General features: G+C 41.7%; 1 long non-coding RNA gene across 2 annotated transcripts; it reads left to right on the top strand.

Annotated features, from left to right (window-relative positions):
* Nucleotides 1-11,519: 11,519 nt before the first annotated feature.
* On the top strand, nt 11,520-16,864 carry LOC100940165 (uncharacterized). Of its 2 annotated transcripts, none has more exons than XR_008514456.1 (2): nt 11,520-12,489; nt 13,774-16,864. It is a non-coding gene; the product is annotated as an uncharacterized LOC100940165 (long non-coding RNA). The 2 variants fall into 2 exon arrangements; XR_008514457.1 differs by having other exon boundaries at nt 13,771-16,864.
* The last annotated feature ends 828 nt before the right edge of the window (nt 16,865-17,692 follow it).

Below are 17,692 nucleotides of genomic sequence, written 5' to 3'. Positions count from 1 at the left end.
GAACCAATGTCTATAGTGCCCTATTGTGCACCATTCTCATTTTGTTTCACTGAGCTGAGAACTGAGACCTGCTGGACATTACTGATTATGGATCTGGGCAGAGATAAGCCCAGTGTTCTTTAGGAACAGTAGGGCAGATCTGGGACAAGCAGGTCTCACACAGAGAAAGGACAGAAACATCAAAGTTCAAAAGAGTTGCAGTCATGGAAAGGTTCTGTCAGGTGGGAGACTGTACATGTTTGTAGGTTATGGGGGAGGACTAGAGGAGGGAGAAAAAGTGAAAATATTGAGAGATACTTTTGATAATCTTGAAAAGAAAGAGGTATCTTTCACCTGCTTGGGAGGGAAGAAAAGGTTGGAAAACCACACAGCATTTTAGAGGTGGAAATAAGGGAAGTTGAGGGAGCTTAATTCAGCATTTCATTTTCTCACTAAATATAATGATGTAAGGCTAGTATATTAGTTTTTTGCCACTGCCTGACCAAAAGTGACGATCCCCTTTGTCGTATAATGTAACCTATCAAGCAATCAGCTATCTCATATCCATAAGTCCTGCCTACATGAAACGGGAGAGCCTATACAGGACATGTATGCCAGGGACAGGAATCTTGGTAGAACTGCCTACTACAGCCAGGTAAGGATGAGAATCTTGGATGTATGATCCCACATTACTGGAAATGGTTCAGTCTATGAACTAAGAGATAAGGCCTTGGATAGGGAACTAGGGACCATGTTGAAAACTTACCAAGAAATATGGACAACCAAATGAGGAAGATGCTGAAAGTCATAATCCCTCTTGAAACAGAGGGAGCAGGGGACTGAAGATGAGAAAAAGTGGGGTTTTAGTTCTGGCTCTGCCACAATCTTGCTATAAAGTTTTGAGCAAATCACAAACTTTCTGGGCCTCTCTTTCTTCAGCTATAAAATAAAGGTGATGAAATTAGATGATTGCTAAGGTCAATAACATTTCTCTGTTACCATTATTGTATGGTACTTGTACAAGTATAGAAAAATAATTGTAGGATATTCTTTTTCCAAATACTTTAAAGATTTGCATTATTTGTTTGTTTGGGGACTACTTAGGCATAGCCTTGCTTAAAGGTAGGGAAAAGGTAGATGATTATCACTTAAGAATGCTGCCAAGCCGGGCACGGTGGCTCACACCTGTAATCCCAGCACTTTGGGAGGCTGAGGCAGGCGGATCACCTGAGGTCAGGAGTTCGAGACCAGCCTGACCAGCATGGAGAAACCCTGTCTCTACTAAAAATACAAAATTAGCTGGGTGTGGTGGCACATGCCTGTAATCCCAGCTACTTGGGAAGCTGAGGCAGCAGAATCGCTGGAACCCAGGAGGCAGAGGTTGCGGTGAGCCAAGATGGCGCCATTGCACTCCAGCCTGGGCAACAAGAGTGAAACTCTGTCTCCAAAAAAAAAAAAAAAAGAATGCTGCCAAACCAATAATCATGTGGTTCTGAAATAGAATGTCATTTTGTACCTTAGCTCTGGTATTTGCTGTTTTGTTTCTTTACTTTTTATTATTTAAAAAAATTATTTGTTTGTTTGTTTATTTATTTTGAGACAGAGTCCTGCTCTGTCACCCAGGCTGGAGTGCAGTGGCATGTTCATGGCTCACTGCAACCTCACTCTCCTGAGCTCAAGCGGTCCTCCTGCCCCAGCATCCAAGTAGCTGGGACTACAGGCATGCACAACCATGCCCAGCCTTGTCTCTACTTTTAATTTTTAGTAGCGATAAGGTCTCACTATGTTGCCTAGGCTGGTCTGGAACTCCTGGGCTCAAGCTATCCTTCCGCCTTGGCCTCCCAAAGTGCTGGGATTACAGGTGTGAGCCACCGCACCCAGCCTAGTATTTGCTGTTTTAATCTATCTGCAATTTGTTTTAGTTCTCTGCTTTCTTGACTGTTTTAGCTTTATTATACCACATGACTCTTTTACCAAAGGTGGGATATTCTTTCAAGTCCATTCTGAATCAGATTCTGACTCTGCTTCTGTCCCTGCTTCTAGATCTAATAAATTACCCAATATCTCTTATTTTTACCTTCTCTACTTCTCAAACAGAGATTATAATAGGTACTTTTGAAGGATTTCATGAAAATAATTGATTCAACAAAAATAGTTTTTAAAGCTACAAGTAGAAATAATTTAAATATTGCTATAAAAGTTCATTTTTAAAATTTTATTATTATTATACTTTTAAGTTTTAGGGTACATGTGCACAACGTGCAGGTTTGTTACATATGTATACATGTGCCACGTTGGTGTGCTGCACGCATTAACTTGTCATTTAGCATTAGGTGTATCTCCTAATGCTATCCCTCCCCCACCCCCACCCCACAACAGGCCCTGGTGTGTGATGTTCCCCTTCCTGTGTCCATGTGTTCTCATTGTTCAATTCCCACCTATCAGTGAGAACATGCAGTGTTTGGTTTTTTGTCCTTGCGATAGTTTGCTGAGAATGATGGTTTCCAGTTTCTTCCATGTCCCTACAAAGGCCATGAACTTATCCTTTTTTATGGCTGCATAGTATTCCATGGTGTATATGTGCCACATTTTCTTAATCCAGTGTATCATTGTTGGACATGTGGGTTGGTTCCAAGTCTTTGCTATTGTGAATAGTGCCACAATAAACATACGTGTGCATGTGTCTTTATAGCAGCATGATTTATAATCCTTTGGGTATATACCCAGTAATGGGATGGCTGGGTCAAATGGTATTTCTAGTTCTAGATCCCTGAGGAATCGCCACACCGACTTCCACAATGGTTGAACTAGTTTACAGTCCCACCAACAGTGTAAAAGTGTTCCTATTTCTCCACATCGTCTCCAGCACCTGTTGTTTCCTGACTTTTTAATGATCGCCATTCTAACTGGTGTGAGATGGTATCTCATCGTGGTTTTGATTTGCATTTCTCTGATGGCCAGTGATGATGAGCATTTTTTCATGTGTTTTCTGGTTGCATAAATGTCTTCTTTTGAGAAGTGTCTGTTCATATCCTTTGCCCACTTTTTGATGGGGCTGTTTGTTTTTTTCTTGTAAATTTGTTGGAGTTCATTGTAGATTCTGGATATTAGCCCTTTGTCCAATGAGTAGGTTGCAAAAATTTTCTCCCATTCTGTAGATTGCCTGTTCACTCTGATGGTAGTTTCTTTTGCTGTGCAGGAGCTCTTTAGTTTAATTAGATCCCATTTGTCAATTTTGGCTTTTGTTGCCATTGCTTTTGGTGTTTTAGACATGAAGTCCTTGCCCATGCCTATGTCCTGAATGATATTGCCTAGGTTTTCTTCTAGGGTTTTTATGGTTTTAGGTCTAACATTTAAGTCTTTAATCCATCTTGAATTAATTTTTGTATAAGGTATAAGGAAGGGATCCAGTTTCAGCTTTCTACATATGGCTAGCCAGTTTTCCCAGCACCATTTATTAAATAGGGAATCCTTTCCCCATTTCTTATTTTTGTCAGGTTTGTCAAAGATCAGATAGTTGTAGATATGCGGCATTATTTCTGAGGGCTCTGTTCTGTTCCATTGATCTGTATCTCTGTTTTGGTACCAGTACCATGCTGTTTTGGTTACTGTAGCCTTGTAGTATAGTTTGAATTCAGGTGGCGTGATGCCTCCAGCTTTGTTCTTTTGGCTTAGGATTGACTTGGCAATGTGGGCTCTTTTTTGGTTCCATATGAACTTTAAAGTAGTTTTTTCCAATTTTGTGAAGAAAGTCATTGGTAGCTTGATGGGGATGGCATTGAATCTATAAATTACCTTGGGCAGTATGGCCATTTTCATGATATTGATTCTTCCTACCCATGAGCATGGAATGTTCTTCCATTTGTTTGTATCCTCTTTTATTTCCTTGAGCAGTGGTTTGTAGTTCTCCTTGAAGAGGTCCTTCACATCCCTTGTAAGTTGGATTCCTAGGTATTTTATTCTCTTTGAAGCAATTGTGAATGGGAGTTCACTCATGATTTGGCTCTCTGGTTGTCTGTTATTGGTGTATAAGAATGCTTGTGATTTTTGCACATAGATTTTGTATCCTGAGACTTTGCTGAAGTTGCTTATCAGCTTAAGGAGATTTTGGGCTGAGACAATGGGGTTTTCTAGATACACAATCACATCATCTGCAAACAGGGACAATTTGACTTCCTCTTTTCCTAATTGAATGCCCTTTATTTCCTTCTCCTGCCTGATTGCCCTGGCCAGAACTTCCAACACTATGTTGAATAGGAGTGGTGAGAGAGGGCATCCCTGTCTTGTGCCAGTTTTCAAAGGGAATGCTTCCAGTTTTTGTCCATTCAGTATGATATTGGCTGTGGGTTTGTCATAGATGGCTCTTATTATTTTGAGATATGTCCCATGAATACCTAATTTATTGAGAGTTTTTAGCATGAAGCGTTGTTGAATTTTGTCAAAGGCCTTTTCTGCATCTATTGAGATAATCATGTGGTTTTTGTCTTTGGTTCTGTTTATATGCTGGATTACGTTTATTGATTTGCATATGTTGAACCAGCTTTGCATCCCAGGATGAAGCCCACTTGATCATGGTGGATAAGCTTTTTGATGCGCTGCTGGATTCGGTTTGCCAGTATTTTATTGAGGATTTTTGCATCAATGTTCATCAAGGATATTCGTCTAAAAATCTCTTTTTTTGTTGTGTCTCTGCCAGGCTTTGGTATCAGGATGATGCTGGCCTCATAAAATGAGTTAGGGAGGATTCCCTCTTTTTCTATTGATTGGAATAGTTTCAGAAGGAAGGGTACCAGCTCCTCCTTGTACCTCTGGTAGAATTCGGCTGTGAATCCATCTGGTCCTGGACTTTTTTTGGTTGGTAAGCTATTAATTATTGCCTCAATTTCAGAGCCTGTTATTGGTCTATTCAGAGATTCAACTTCTTCCTGGTTTAGTCTTGGGAGGGTGTATGTGTCAAGGAATTTATCAATTTCTTCTAGATTTTCTAGTTTATTTGCGTAGAGGTGTTTGTAGTATTCTCTGATGGTAGTTTGTATTTCTGTGGGATCGGTGGTGATATCCCCTTTGTCATTTTTTATTGTGTGTATTTGATTCTTCTCTCTTTTCTTCTTTATTAGTCTTGCTAGCGGTCTATCAATTTTGTTGATCTTTTCAAAAAACCAGCTCCTGGATTCATTGATTTTTTGAAGGGCTTTTTGTGTCTCTAGTTCCTTCAGTTCTGCTCTGATCTTAGTTATTTCTTGCCTTCTGCTAGCTTTTGAATGTGTTTGCTCTTGCTTCTCTAGTTCTTTTAATTGTGATGTTAGGGTGTCAATTTTAGATCTTTCCTGCTTTCTCTTGTGGGCATTTAGTGCTATAAATTTCCCTCTACACACTGCTTTGAATGTGTCCCAGAGATTCTGGTATGTTGTGTCTTTGTTCTCACTGGTTTCAAAGAACATCTTTATTTCTGCCTTCATTTCATTATGTACCCAGTAGTCATTCAGGAGCAGGTTGTTCAGTTTCCATGTAGTTGAGCGGTTTTGAGTGAGTTTCTTAATCCTGAGTTCTAGTTTGATTGCACTGTGGTCTGAGAGACAGTTGGTTATAATTTCTGTTCTTTTACATTTGCTGAGGAGTGCTTTACTTCCAAATATGTGGTCAATTTTGGAATAGGTGTGGTGTGGTGCTGAAAAGAATGTATATTCTGTTGATTTGGGATGGAGAGTTCTGTAGATGTCTATTAGGTCCGCTTGGTGCAAAGCTGAGTTCAATTCCTGGATATCCTTTTTAACTTTCTGTCTCATTGATCTCTCTAATGTTGACAGTGGGGTGTTAAAGTCTCCCATTATTATTGTGTGGGAGTCTAAGTCTCTTTGTAGGTCACTCAGGACTTGCTTTATGAATCTGGGTGCTCCTGTATTGGGTGCATATATATTTAGGATAGTTAGCTCTTCTTGTTGAATTGATCCCTTTACCATTATGTAATGGCCTTCTTTGTCTCTCTTGATCTTTGTTGGTTTAAAGTCTGTTTTATCCGAGACTAGGATTGCAACCCCTGCCTTTTTCTGTTTTCCATTTGCTTGGTAGATCTTCCTCCATCCCTTTATTTTGAGCCTATGTGTGTCTCTGCATGTGAGATGGATTTCCTGAATAAAGCACATTGATGGGTCTTGACTCTTTATCCAGTTTGCCAGTCTGTGTCTTTTAATTGGAGCATTTAGCTCATTTACATTTAAGGTTAATATTGTTATGTGTGAATTTGATCCTGTCATTATGTTAGCTGGTTATTTTGCTCGTTAGTTGATGCAGTTTCTTCCTAGCCTTGATGGTCTTTACAATTTGGCATGTTTTTGCAGTGGCTGGTACCGGTTTTTCCTTTCCATGTTTAGTGCTTCCTTCAGGAGCTCTTTTAGGGCAGGCCTGGTGGTGACAAAATCTCTCAGCATTTGCTTGTCTGTGAAGTATTTTATTTCTCCTTCACTTATGAAGCTTAGTTTGGCTGGATATGAAATTCTGGGTTGAAAATTCTTTTCTTTAAGAATGTTGAATATTGGCCCCCACTCTCTTCTGGCTTGTAGAGTTTCTGCAGAGAGATCAGCTGTTAGTCTGGTGGGCTTCCCTTTGTGGGTAACCCGACCTTTCTCTCTGGCTGCCCTTAACATTTTTTCCTTCATTTCAACTTTGGTGAATCTGACAATTATATGGTGTCTTGCAGTTGCTCTTCTCGAGGAGTATCTTTGTGGCATTCTCTGTATTTCCTGAATTTGAATGTTGGCCTGCCTTGCTAGATTGGGGAAGTTCTCCTGGATAATATCCTGCAGAGTGTTATCCAACTTCGTTCCATTCTCCCCGTCACTTTCAGGTACACCAATCAGATGTAGATTTGGTCTTTTCACATAGTCCCATATTTCTTGGAGGCTTTGTTCGTTTCTTTTTATTCTTTTTTCTCTCAACTTCTCTTCTCGCTTCATTTCATTCATTTCGTCTTCCATCGCTGATACCCTTTCTTCCAGTTGATCGCATCGGCTACTGAGGCTTGTGCATTCGTCACGTAGTTCTCGTGCCGTGGTTTTCAGCTCCATCAGGTCCTTTAAGGACTTCTCTGCATTGGTTATTCTAGTTAGGCATTCATCTAATTATTTTTCAAGGTTTTTAACTTCTTTGCCATTGGTTTGAACTTCTTCCTTTAGCTCGGAGTAGTTTGATCTTCTGAAGCCTTCTTCTCTCAACTCGTCAAAGTCATTCTTCGTCCGGCTTTGTTCCGTTGCTGGTGAGGAGCTGCGCTCCTTTGGAGGAGAGGCGCTCTGATTTTTAGAGTTTCTGGGTTTTCTGCTCTGTTTTTTCCCCATCTTTGTGGTTTTATCTACCTTTGGTCTTTGATGATGGTGACGTACAGGTGGGTTTTTGGTGTGGATGTCCTTTCTGTTTGTTAGTTTTCCTTCTAACAGTCAGGACCCTCAGCTGCAGGTCTGTTGGAGTTTGCTGGAGGTCCACTCCAGACCCGGTTTGCCTGGGTATCAGTAGCGGTGGCTGCAAAACAGTGGATATTGGTGAAACGCAAATGCTGCTGCCTGATCGTTCCTCTGGAAGTTTTGTCTCAGAGGAGTACCAAGCCGTGTGAGGTGTCAGTCTGCCCCTACTGGGGGGTGCCTCCCAGTTAGGCTACTCAGGGCTCAGGGACCCACTTGAGGAGGCAGTCTGCCCGTTTTCAGATCTCAAGCTGTGTGCTGGGAGAACCACTGCTCTCTCCAAAGCTGTCAGACAGGGACATTTAAGTCTGCAGAGGTTGCTGCTGCCTTTTGTTTGTCTGTGCCCTGCCCCCAAAGGTGGAGCCTACAGAGGCAGGCAGGCCTCCTTGAGCTGTGGTGGGCTCCACCCAGTTCGAGCTTCCCGGCAGCTTTGTTTACCTACTCAAGCCTCGGCAATGGCGGGCGCCCCTCCCCCAGCCTCACTACTGCCTTGCAGTTGGATCTCAGACTGCTGTGCTAGCAATGAGCGAGGCTCCGTGGGCGTAGGACCCTCCGAGCTAGGTGTGGGATATAATCTCCTGATGTACCGTTTGTTAAGCCCGTTGGAAAAGCTCAGTTATAAGGGTGGGAGTGACCCGATTTTCCAGGTGCCGTCTGTCACCCCTTTCTTTGACTAGGAAAGGGAATTCCCTGACCCCTTGCGCTTCCCAGGTGAGGTGATGCCTCGTCCTGCTTCAGCTCACGCACAGTGCAGTGCACCCACAGAAGTTCATTTTATTTGGCATGTTTTTTCAAAGTTTTTCTTTTAAGAGGTGGGGTCTTGCTGTGTTGCCCAGACAGGAGTCCATTGGCTATTCACAGGTAATCATAGCACACTGCAGCCTAGAACTCCTGGGCTCAAGAGATTCTCCTGCCTCAGCCTTCTGAGTAGCTAGGACTATGGGCATGTGCCACCATGCCTAGCCAGAGTTTGTTTTTGTTTGTTTTTTGAGACAGAGTCTTGCTCTTGTCACCCAGGCTGGAGGGCAATGGTGCGATCTCAGCTTACTGCAACCTCTGCCTTCTGCGTTCAAGCAATTCTCCTGCCTCAGCCTCCTGAGTAGCTGGGATTACAGATGTGTGCCACTATGCTGGCTAATTTTTGTATTTTTAGTAGAGACAGGGTTTCACCATGTTAGCCAGGATGGTCTGGATCTCCTGACGTCGTGATCCCCCTGCCTCGGCCTCCCAAAGTGCTGGGATTACAGGCGTGAGCCACTGCGCCCAGCCTTTTTTTTTTTTTTTTTTCTGACAGAGTCTTACTCTGTGGCCCAGGATGGAGTGCAGTGGCATGATCTTGGCTCACTGCAATCTCCATCTCCCCAGGTTCAAGCGATTCTCCTGCCTCAGCCTCCCAAGTAGCTAGGATTACAGGCGCCCACCACCACACCTGGCTAATTTTTGTATTTTTAGTAGAGATAGGGTTTAACCATGTTGGCCAGGCTGATCTCAAATTCCAGACCTCAGGTGATCCACCCACCTCGCCCTCCCAAAGTGTTGGGATTACAGGTGTGAGCCACTGTGCCCAGCCGAGTAAATATTTTTTAAGTGCTACTGTATGCCAGGGTTTGTGCTAGGGCCTGGTGATAGACCTGTGAATGAGAAAATAGGTATTGCTATCCAGGAAGTAACAATTGATAGTGAAGGGGGCTGGGGAGGGAAGTAGACAAGTAAACCAGCAATTCTTTGATAAACATATGCACAGAATACTTTGGGAGTACATAAGAGGATACTGTAACTGATTCTTGGGTGGTCAAGAAGAACTTCCAAGAAGAGATGCCCTGAATCGTGACAAGTAGAAACTAGCTAACCAGGGAAACTAGTAGGGGTGGGGAATGGACATTCTGGGCAGAGCAAACCGCATTTCCAGATGCACAGATGCACTGAAGTACAAGAACTTGGCTTATTCTGTGAAACTACAAATGTTCTGCATGGTTGGAGCTTGGAACACAAGATAGGGAGCGATTAGAAGTAAGATTAGAGAGATAAGGCAGAGGCCAGTTTATGAAGGGTTTCGCATGCCGGGCTAAGGAATATAAAGTACACACTGAAGGAAATGGCATGGGAAGTGGAGGGTGGCGGGGAATAATATAATCACATTTGAGTTTGACAATGATTAATCTGAATTTAAGGAAGAAAATGAGTTGAAGCAAAGTTAAAGTAGGGGCAGGAAGACTGATCAGAAGGCTGTTGCATTAATCTAAGAGTATTAATCTATAGATCTGGTTACTGTAACAGAAACTCAAATAACAGTGGTTTGCACAAGATGAAACTTCTTTCCTCATCTAACAGGCTGAGCATAAGCAATCCAGGGCTGGTATAGCAGTTCAAGTGAGCCACCATGCCCAGCCCCCATTCGCCAGAATTTAGACACATGAGCATTGCACAGCTGCAAGGATAGCTGGGAAATATAGATTTTATTTTGTCAGGCCATGTGCCCAGTTTAAAAACAGGGATTTATTACCGTAGACAAAGAGCAGGATGAACTTTAGGACCACTAGCAAGCTTCTATCATACTAAGAAAAGAAAAAGGCCTAAACTGAAGTAGTGGCAGTGACTTGGGCCAGTTTGAGAAGTAATTGGGAAGTTGAGTTGATAGGACTTGGCTATGGATTAGAAATGACAGGTGAGGGCCGAGATGGTGCCAAACATGATACCCAGGTTTCTGACTTGGGCACCTGGAGGGATAATGGCGAATAACATTTACTGAGCAAGAGCACAGAAGAGGGAGAGAAGAGATTCAGGGAATAAGTGAAGAATATAATTCAGTTTTGCACAAGCTGATTAAAGTGTATGTAAGACAGGCCGGGCATGGTGGCTCACTCCTGTAATCCCAGCACTCTTTGAGGCCGAGATGGGCGGACCACTTGAGGTCAGGAGTTTGAGACCAGCATGGCCAATGTGGTGAAACCCCATCTCTACTAAAAATACAAAAATTAGCTGGGCGTGGTGGCACATGCCTGTAATTCCAGCTACTCAGGAGGCTGAGGCAGGAGAATTGCTTGAACCTGGGAGGCAGAGGTTACAGTGAGCCGAGATCACGCCACTGCACTCCAGTCTGAGCAACAGAGCAAGATGCTGTCTCAAAAACAAAAATAAATAAAATGAAGTGTATGTAAGACATTCAGACAGAAATGTCTAGTAGACTGACTTAGGAATCATCAGCATGTACAGCGTGTAAGAGCAGATGTTACTTAAGGTATGAGAGAAGACAGAATGGGTCAACTGAGAAAAAGAAGAAAAGGCTGAGGAGAGAAACCAGATTTTTAAAGACAAAAGTGGAGAAGGAATCCCAAGGAGGGGGATAGGTAGAAAGGACAATGGAAGTAGGAAAATGTGGCGATGTGTCATAGAAGCCAAGGGAAGAGAGCTTTTCAAGAAGAGGGAGCAATAAAACTTAATTCAGTCCTGGGCGTGGTGGCTCTCACACCTGTAATCCCAGCACTTTGGGAGGCCTAGGTGGGTGGATCACCTGAGGTCAGGAGTTCGAGACCAGCCTGCCCAACATGGTGAAACTCCATCTCTACTAAAAATAAAAAAATTAGCTGGGCGTGCTGGCAGGCGCCTGTCGTCCAAGCTACTCGGAGGCTGAGGCGGGAGAATCACTTGAACGCAGGAGGTGGAGGTTGCAGTGAGCCGAGATCACGCCACTGTACCCCAGCCTGGGTGACACAGTGAGACTCTATCTCAAAAAAAAAAAAAAAAAAAATTGTTCAGGAGCACTGTGAAAGATATTCCCAGAAAAAAAAAATGATGCGAAAGCTAGAGATTTCTATTGGTAAGATTATTTAGCCATTTGCTAGAGTCAGGGAACCTAAATGAGGGCAATAATGGCACCTATTTTATTGGTTGTTGAAAGGATAAGATTAAATAATTCAGGGACTTAACACGTAGTAAGACCTCAGTGAAGATTAGCTATTTCTGCTGTTGTTTTTATGATTGGGATGTTTAAAAATCTGTTTAATAACTACCTATACTTTACTTCCTATCCTCTGTCTCTTCCTCCTGCTGCTGCTTACTTTTTTTTTTTTTTTTTTTTTTCCCAGAGAGAAGATCTAGCTATGTTACCCAGGCTGGATTTGACCTCTTGGGCTCAAGGGATCCTCCTACCTCAGCCTTCCACATAGCAGGGACTACAGCTGCACACCACTACCCAGCTCCCTTCTTCATGTCTTACCTGTCCTTATTATCACAGTGAATAATGTCTAATCTATTAGTGAATAATGCCTAATCTATTAAGAGCCATGTGAAAAACCTAAACTCTTTCCATTTGCAACCCTTTTGGTATGGTCAAGTCGGTGGATCTGGCTATCATACAAACTCAAATCAACTACTACAAATTCAGATTGGCTGAGCAGATTCCAGCCATTTTAAAAGCTTGTCTCTGCTGTATCCTGTATCTTTCTGCATTTAGTTGTAACTTCACTGTGGGTGTCCTTACAGTATATATTTTTATGAGACATCAAACTAACTAAGAGTACTTTATGTAGCATAGTATTTAGGAACTTAGGGGTCAGAATTAAGATACTGTTACTATGTCACCTTGAGAATTTTGTTTAACTTCACAACACTTCAGTTTCCTGATCAGTTAAATAATTATGATAACACAAGACATAGTAGCATCACAGGATTATTATGGGGCCTAAATAGATAATGTATATAAAGTATTTATCACAGTGCCTGGTACAGATGTTAGCTTCTGTTACTACTCTGATTCTAGCCTCCCTAATTCTCATTCTTTTTTGGGGGTTGCAAGGGAGTTCACTGTGCTGTTTGCTATACTTCAAGCCTCAAAAGACAATGAAGTTCCCAAATGCTCTTCAAGGCAGAACAAATATAAATAATGATTCTCACACCAAATGTGTGCAAAGTTCAAATATTGCATTAATGGTGCTTTTTATTGTGCAAATGATACAACTAACCTATCATGTCATTTCTGTGTCAGGAAGAACATGGATGGGAACAGAAGGATCTTTGAAATCCTACCCTCTGTGTAGATCAGTATCTGTGAATTTTTCTCGTTAGTACTGATTTATTTACTCTTTCTGGTGTATCTGCTCTTTCTCTTAAAACCTTTATGATAAAAACATATTTGAATGCCCACTTTGTGCCTAGTATTTTGCTCCATTCTAGTAATTTAGCAGTAAACATGGCTAAGTAATGTAGAAAATCACCATAGGCAGAGATGCATAAACTGAAAACTGAAGAATAGCTAGGAGTCGACAAGGTGAAGCTAGATGCTGTGGCCTTAGATTCAGTTCTGTCTTCTCTGGCCAATAAATCTGCTGTGTTCCATGGACAGCAGCTGTGGTCCATTCTTTTTTTGTGACTATCGTGTGGCAGGTTACTTTACTTCTCTGAGCCTCAGTTTCTTTATCTATATAATAGAAAAAAGTAATATCTACCTCACTGAGTTAATTATAAGGATCAAATTAAATATGTATGCAGTAAAGCAGTTTCTGTAGTGTTTGGCACATGGGAAGAGTTCAATAGGTAGAAGATATTATTAATAGTTTAAGGAAAGCAGTTGGTGAGTGATTTTTAGAAATGTTCATATTTCTAAATCAAACCTAAGAAATTAATGCTAAATATAGGCATAATTAGCTGGGCGTGCTGGCAGGCGCCTGTTGTCCAAGCTACTCGGGAGGCTGAGGCGGGAGAATCGCTTGAACCCAGGAGGTGGAGGTTGCAGTGAGCCAAGATCATGCCACTGCACCCCAGCCTGGGTGACACAGTGAGACTCTATCCCCAAAAAAAAAAAAAAAATTGAGCCTCAAACTGAGGCTCAGGGAAGTAAAATAACTTGCCACAGGAAAGTCACAAAAAGAGAATGGACCACATTCATCATAGTGAAAACCTTGAAACAGTCTAAGTGTCCAACAAAATTATTCACTTTGAAGTATATAAAAAGCAATGTTTTATGGCATGCCTTTTGAGGCATTAAGATCATCTCTATAATAGTATCCCTCTTATTTATTTGCATTCTGACAGCAGTCTATCTTGAGTAGGAAAGGATAGAATTACAGCATGTGCCATGAATAGCACATGGAGAGGTGTCTCACAAGGAAATGTCATCTTGCGTCTTTTTAGGGAAAATTTGGGAACCTGGGAGCTGGTTGTTTTATTGCCTTGTGGTTTCATATTAACTCTTTTAAACTGTTCCATAAAAGTGAATATGTGCCCTTTAGATATATTTTTTTTCTGTTACAGCTGGCCCTTAAGTTTTGTCAGTAGAGGGTGGTGATGGGGAGACTTTGCAGGAGGAAGTGAGTTTTCCTTCCTGGTCCCTGTGCTCTCTCAGCAGGTCCTACAGCATTCCCAGCTTCTCTAGCACCTGGCTTCTGCATCCAGAAGTCATCAGCTTCCCCCGGAATTGTATGAAGCACTCTGGTGAAAATTTCCCAGCAACCCAGAGGGTGAATTTCTGGCAAGTTCTAGTGACCCCGTTCCAGCAAGCTTCTTTCTACCTGTGCTGCACCACAGTGACTTATCTGCCATCCATTGAGCCACAGTGGTGCTGTCTCCAAGAAGGTCAAAATCTTAGCCATGTGGGATGGAGATGGGGTTATCCTTGGCGTGCTCTCTCAGCCCTAGCAGTAGCTCTTCATATCTATTTCTGTATTTTAATTTCTATATTTTATTTCTATATTTTAATTCTCTTTACTTCTTTAGTACTAGCTAATCCCATCTTACTCTCATCTCCTTCTTTATATCAAATTTATACTGAACTTGCCCTCCTCAAATTACTGTGTAATTTTCTCTCTCCTAATTGGATCCAGACTGATTCACCACAGCTCTAGGCAAAGCTGTCTTTGTAATAGAAGAATCATGGATAAGAAACAAGGAAATAGAATGCTCCTTGAATATGCGATTTTGGAGTCATCCAAGACCTAGTGTTCCTTTGTGGGATAGGTGCTAGGACTCTCCAGCTGGAGGAAGGTAGTTAGAGGTGCTGCCAGCTGGAGCTGAAACCTACTGGAGACAGATATTCATAGAATAGTGCAGGCTGAAGCTGGCTACTAGCAATTGTCTCCCTTCTGCCTTCATGGTAACTCTATTATTTCCTCACCTTCAAGGCTTCCCTTGGTATTCAGTTTTTGCCAAGTCTCAGAAAAATAAAAATTACAAGGTCACTCTACCCAAAGAGTGGCTTTCCACTTCTGTTTACCAACTTGTGCTTCTCATATCTCCCTGGAAACTAGGAATCAATTTGGCCCTGGATCACAGGTGATAAAACTCTACTTCTTATGGATGCATCCTAGGCAAGCACCCATGAAGCCTCCTTTAGAAATACGGTGTCATTTCAAATTGTATCTAATGTTCCTGGAGTTAAGTTGCTACTGGATTGCAGAATCTTTCCAGGGAGAATTGACTGGGAAGTGACTCAGAGTCAGAGTCTACAAGAAGGTATATAAGAAAACTGGTGATTAACAATGTGTGGGCTTGGCCAGGCACGGTGGCTCATGCCTTCAATCCCAGCATTTTGGGAGGCCAAGGCAAGTGGATAGCTTGAGCTCAGGAGTTTGAGACCAGTCTAAGCAACAAGGCAAAACCCTCTCTCTACAAAAAATACAAAAATTAGCCAGGTGTGGTGTCCCATGCCTGTAGTCCCAGCTACTTGGGAAGCTGAGGTCGGAGGATTGCTTGAGCCAGGGAGGCCGAGGCTGCAGTGAGCCAAGATCGTGCCACTAGACTCTAGCCTGGGTGACAGAATGAGACCCCGTCTCAAAACAAACAAACAAAAGATGTGAGCTTTTCTAGAGACAATGCCCCCTCCCAGAAAAATCTCAACTTTTATTTAGAGAATAGGTTTAGTCTTCCACTTCCTCTTTCTTCTTGCACCCATATCCATCCTCTCTGAGAGGTCTTCCATTTAAAGTCTCCCTTGATGTATATTTAACCACATTTCATTGGCTCTTTCCTTTTTGTTTTGGTTGGGGGTTGGAGAGGAGTTCCATAAGGAATCGATGTGATTTTTCTCCTGCCCATTTCTCTAAGAATAACCCTTTCTGAATGAGGTATGTTAATCAATTCAGAGTTGGTCATCTTATTCCTTTGTATGATAGACGAGTAGATTTTAAAATATAAGCAATGAGTATGCCTTGCTTTGGGGTATCTGGCACTGATTACCTTCTTACAGCATCACAGTTACTCTCTTTGGAAACCCTTTCTTCAATCTCAATCCATGTCGTGGAACTTATCCTACTCTTAACTCAAGGAATTATTCATGAAATCTGACAAATCAGAGTGTCACATCCCCCGGTCACGGTTACTGATAATTGGCTCAAGGAGAGTCACAGGATCCAGTACAGACCAATGAATATCAAGAGCAACAGTTTTTCTGGAACTTTTAGGAACAATGCTCTTTTACTGTATTTGTTAAACTGACGGGGTATAAGGTATGCTATCTTGCCTCTCATGGCTAAAGCCAACAGAGACAAAAGCAGAGTGAAACAATCGTGAGAAGTATCATCCAGATGCCTTGTTATAGCCTGCACTGTCTGGTATAGTAGCCACTAGGCACATGGGGCTATTGAGTACTTGAGAGGTGGCTAGTCTAAATTGAGATGTGCTGTAAGCATAGAATTACACTGGGTTTCAAAGATTTAGTATGAATAAAAGAATGTAAAATTTATCATTAATAATTTTCTATATTGATTACATGTTGGAATATTTTGGATATATTGGGCTAAATAAAACATATTAGTAAAATTAATTTTATCTACTTTTTTCTTTTTTATATGCCAAATAAAATATTTAAAATTATACATGTGTTTCACATTTGTGGCTTGCATTGTATTTATATTGAATAGCATTGGTTTGAGCACTTAGATCCAGCCATGCCTAAAGTTATGTAACTCTGAACTAATATAGGCCAGTAAATACACCTTTTTGCTTATGCTATTTCTTTATATCAGGAGTTGAATTTTTTATACTGTCCAGTAAAAGAGTTCTAATCAATATATTAGCTAAGGCCAGGTGTGGTGTAATCCCAGCACTTTGGGAGGCCGAGACAGGCAGATCACGTGAGGTCAGGAGTTCAAGACCAGCCAGGCCAAAGATATAAAAATTAGTTGGGCATGGTGGCAGGCACCTGTAATCCCAGCTACTCAGGAGGCTGAAGCAGGAGAATCGCTTGAACCCGGGAGGTTGCAGTGAGCCAAGATCGCCCCATTGCACTCCGGCCTGGGCGCCAAGAGCGAAACTCCGTCTCAAAAAACAAAAAAGAAAAAAAGAAAACATATATATTATGTAATATATATATATATAAGGTAAAATAATTAGTTCAGCAAATACATCATCCCAAACCTATTTTTCCCCTAGGCAGAAATAGGAGAAGATGGTAAAAAAAAAAAAAAAACAGTCTGAAAACCTTATTCCTTTGGAGCCAATAAGAGCATTCTGATTAGGCAATATTGCTTTTAAGGGTAGGGGGAAAAATCACTTCATTTTATTATGCCAGTGTCAGAAACCTAACTGAATCCAGTTATTAAAGTATCCCTAGTTGTCTGCATTGACCAAATAGATGCATAATATTAATATAATATTAATACATGTTTTCAGTCATTTCTTTGATGACTTGCATTATGGGTGAGCATTTCAGTCCAAAAGAATTTCCCCTCTGGCTTGGGCTGGTTCCTAAAATGAAACTTCATAATAGAATGTTGAAGCATGGAGTTCTTATAATCTACAAACTGCTCATTAGTGCCTTGCAAAAACATACAGTTTCCACTTGTCAGCACAAAAGAATTGTTTTCGTCTTCAATCTTTTTTTTTTTTTTTTTCTTGAGACAGAGTCTCACTCTGTCGCCCAGGCTGGAGTGCAGTGGCGTGATCTCGGCTCACTGCAAACCTCCACCTCCCAGGTTCAAGTGATTCTCCTGCCTCAGCCTCCCGAGTAGCTGGGATTACAAGTGCGCACCACCACACCTGGCTAATTTTTTGTATTTTTAGTCGAGATGAGGTTTCACCATGTTGGCCAGGCTGGTCCCAAACTCCTGACCTCAGGTGATCCACTCACCTTGGCCTCCCAAAGTGCTGGTATTACAGGCGTGAGCCACCAGGTCCGGCCGGAAAATCTTATTACTAACAAAGTTTTCCTCCAGGATAATCAAAGGGATAATAAACTCAAAATAATTTTTCATTTTAGTCGTCTTCAATATCTGTCCTGAATTCCAAAGAAATTATTGAGTGTCCAAATTTAAAGACTTGCAATGTTTATG

The sequence above is a fragment of the Pongo abelii genome, chromosome 1 (genome assembly GCF_028885655.2).
Source record: "Pongo abelii isolate AG06213 chromosome 1, NHGRI_mPonAbe1-v2.0_pri, whole genome shotgun sequence".
Lineage (NCBI taxonomy): Eukaryota > Metazoa > Chordata > Mammalia > Primates > Hominidae > Pongo > Pongo abelii.
The sequence above is the reverse complement of the archived record's forward strand: the minus strand, read 5'-3'. Positions and strand labels throughout refer to the sequence as shown.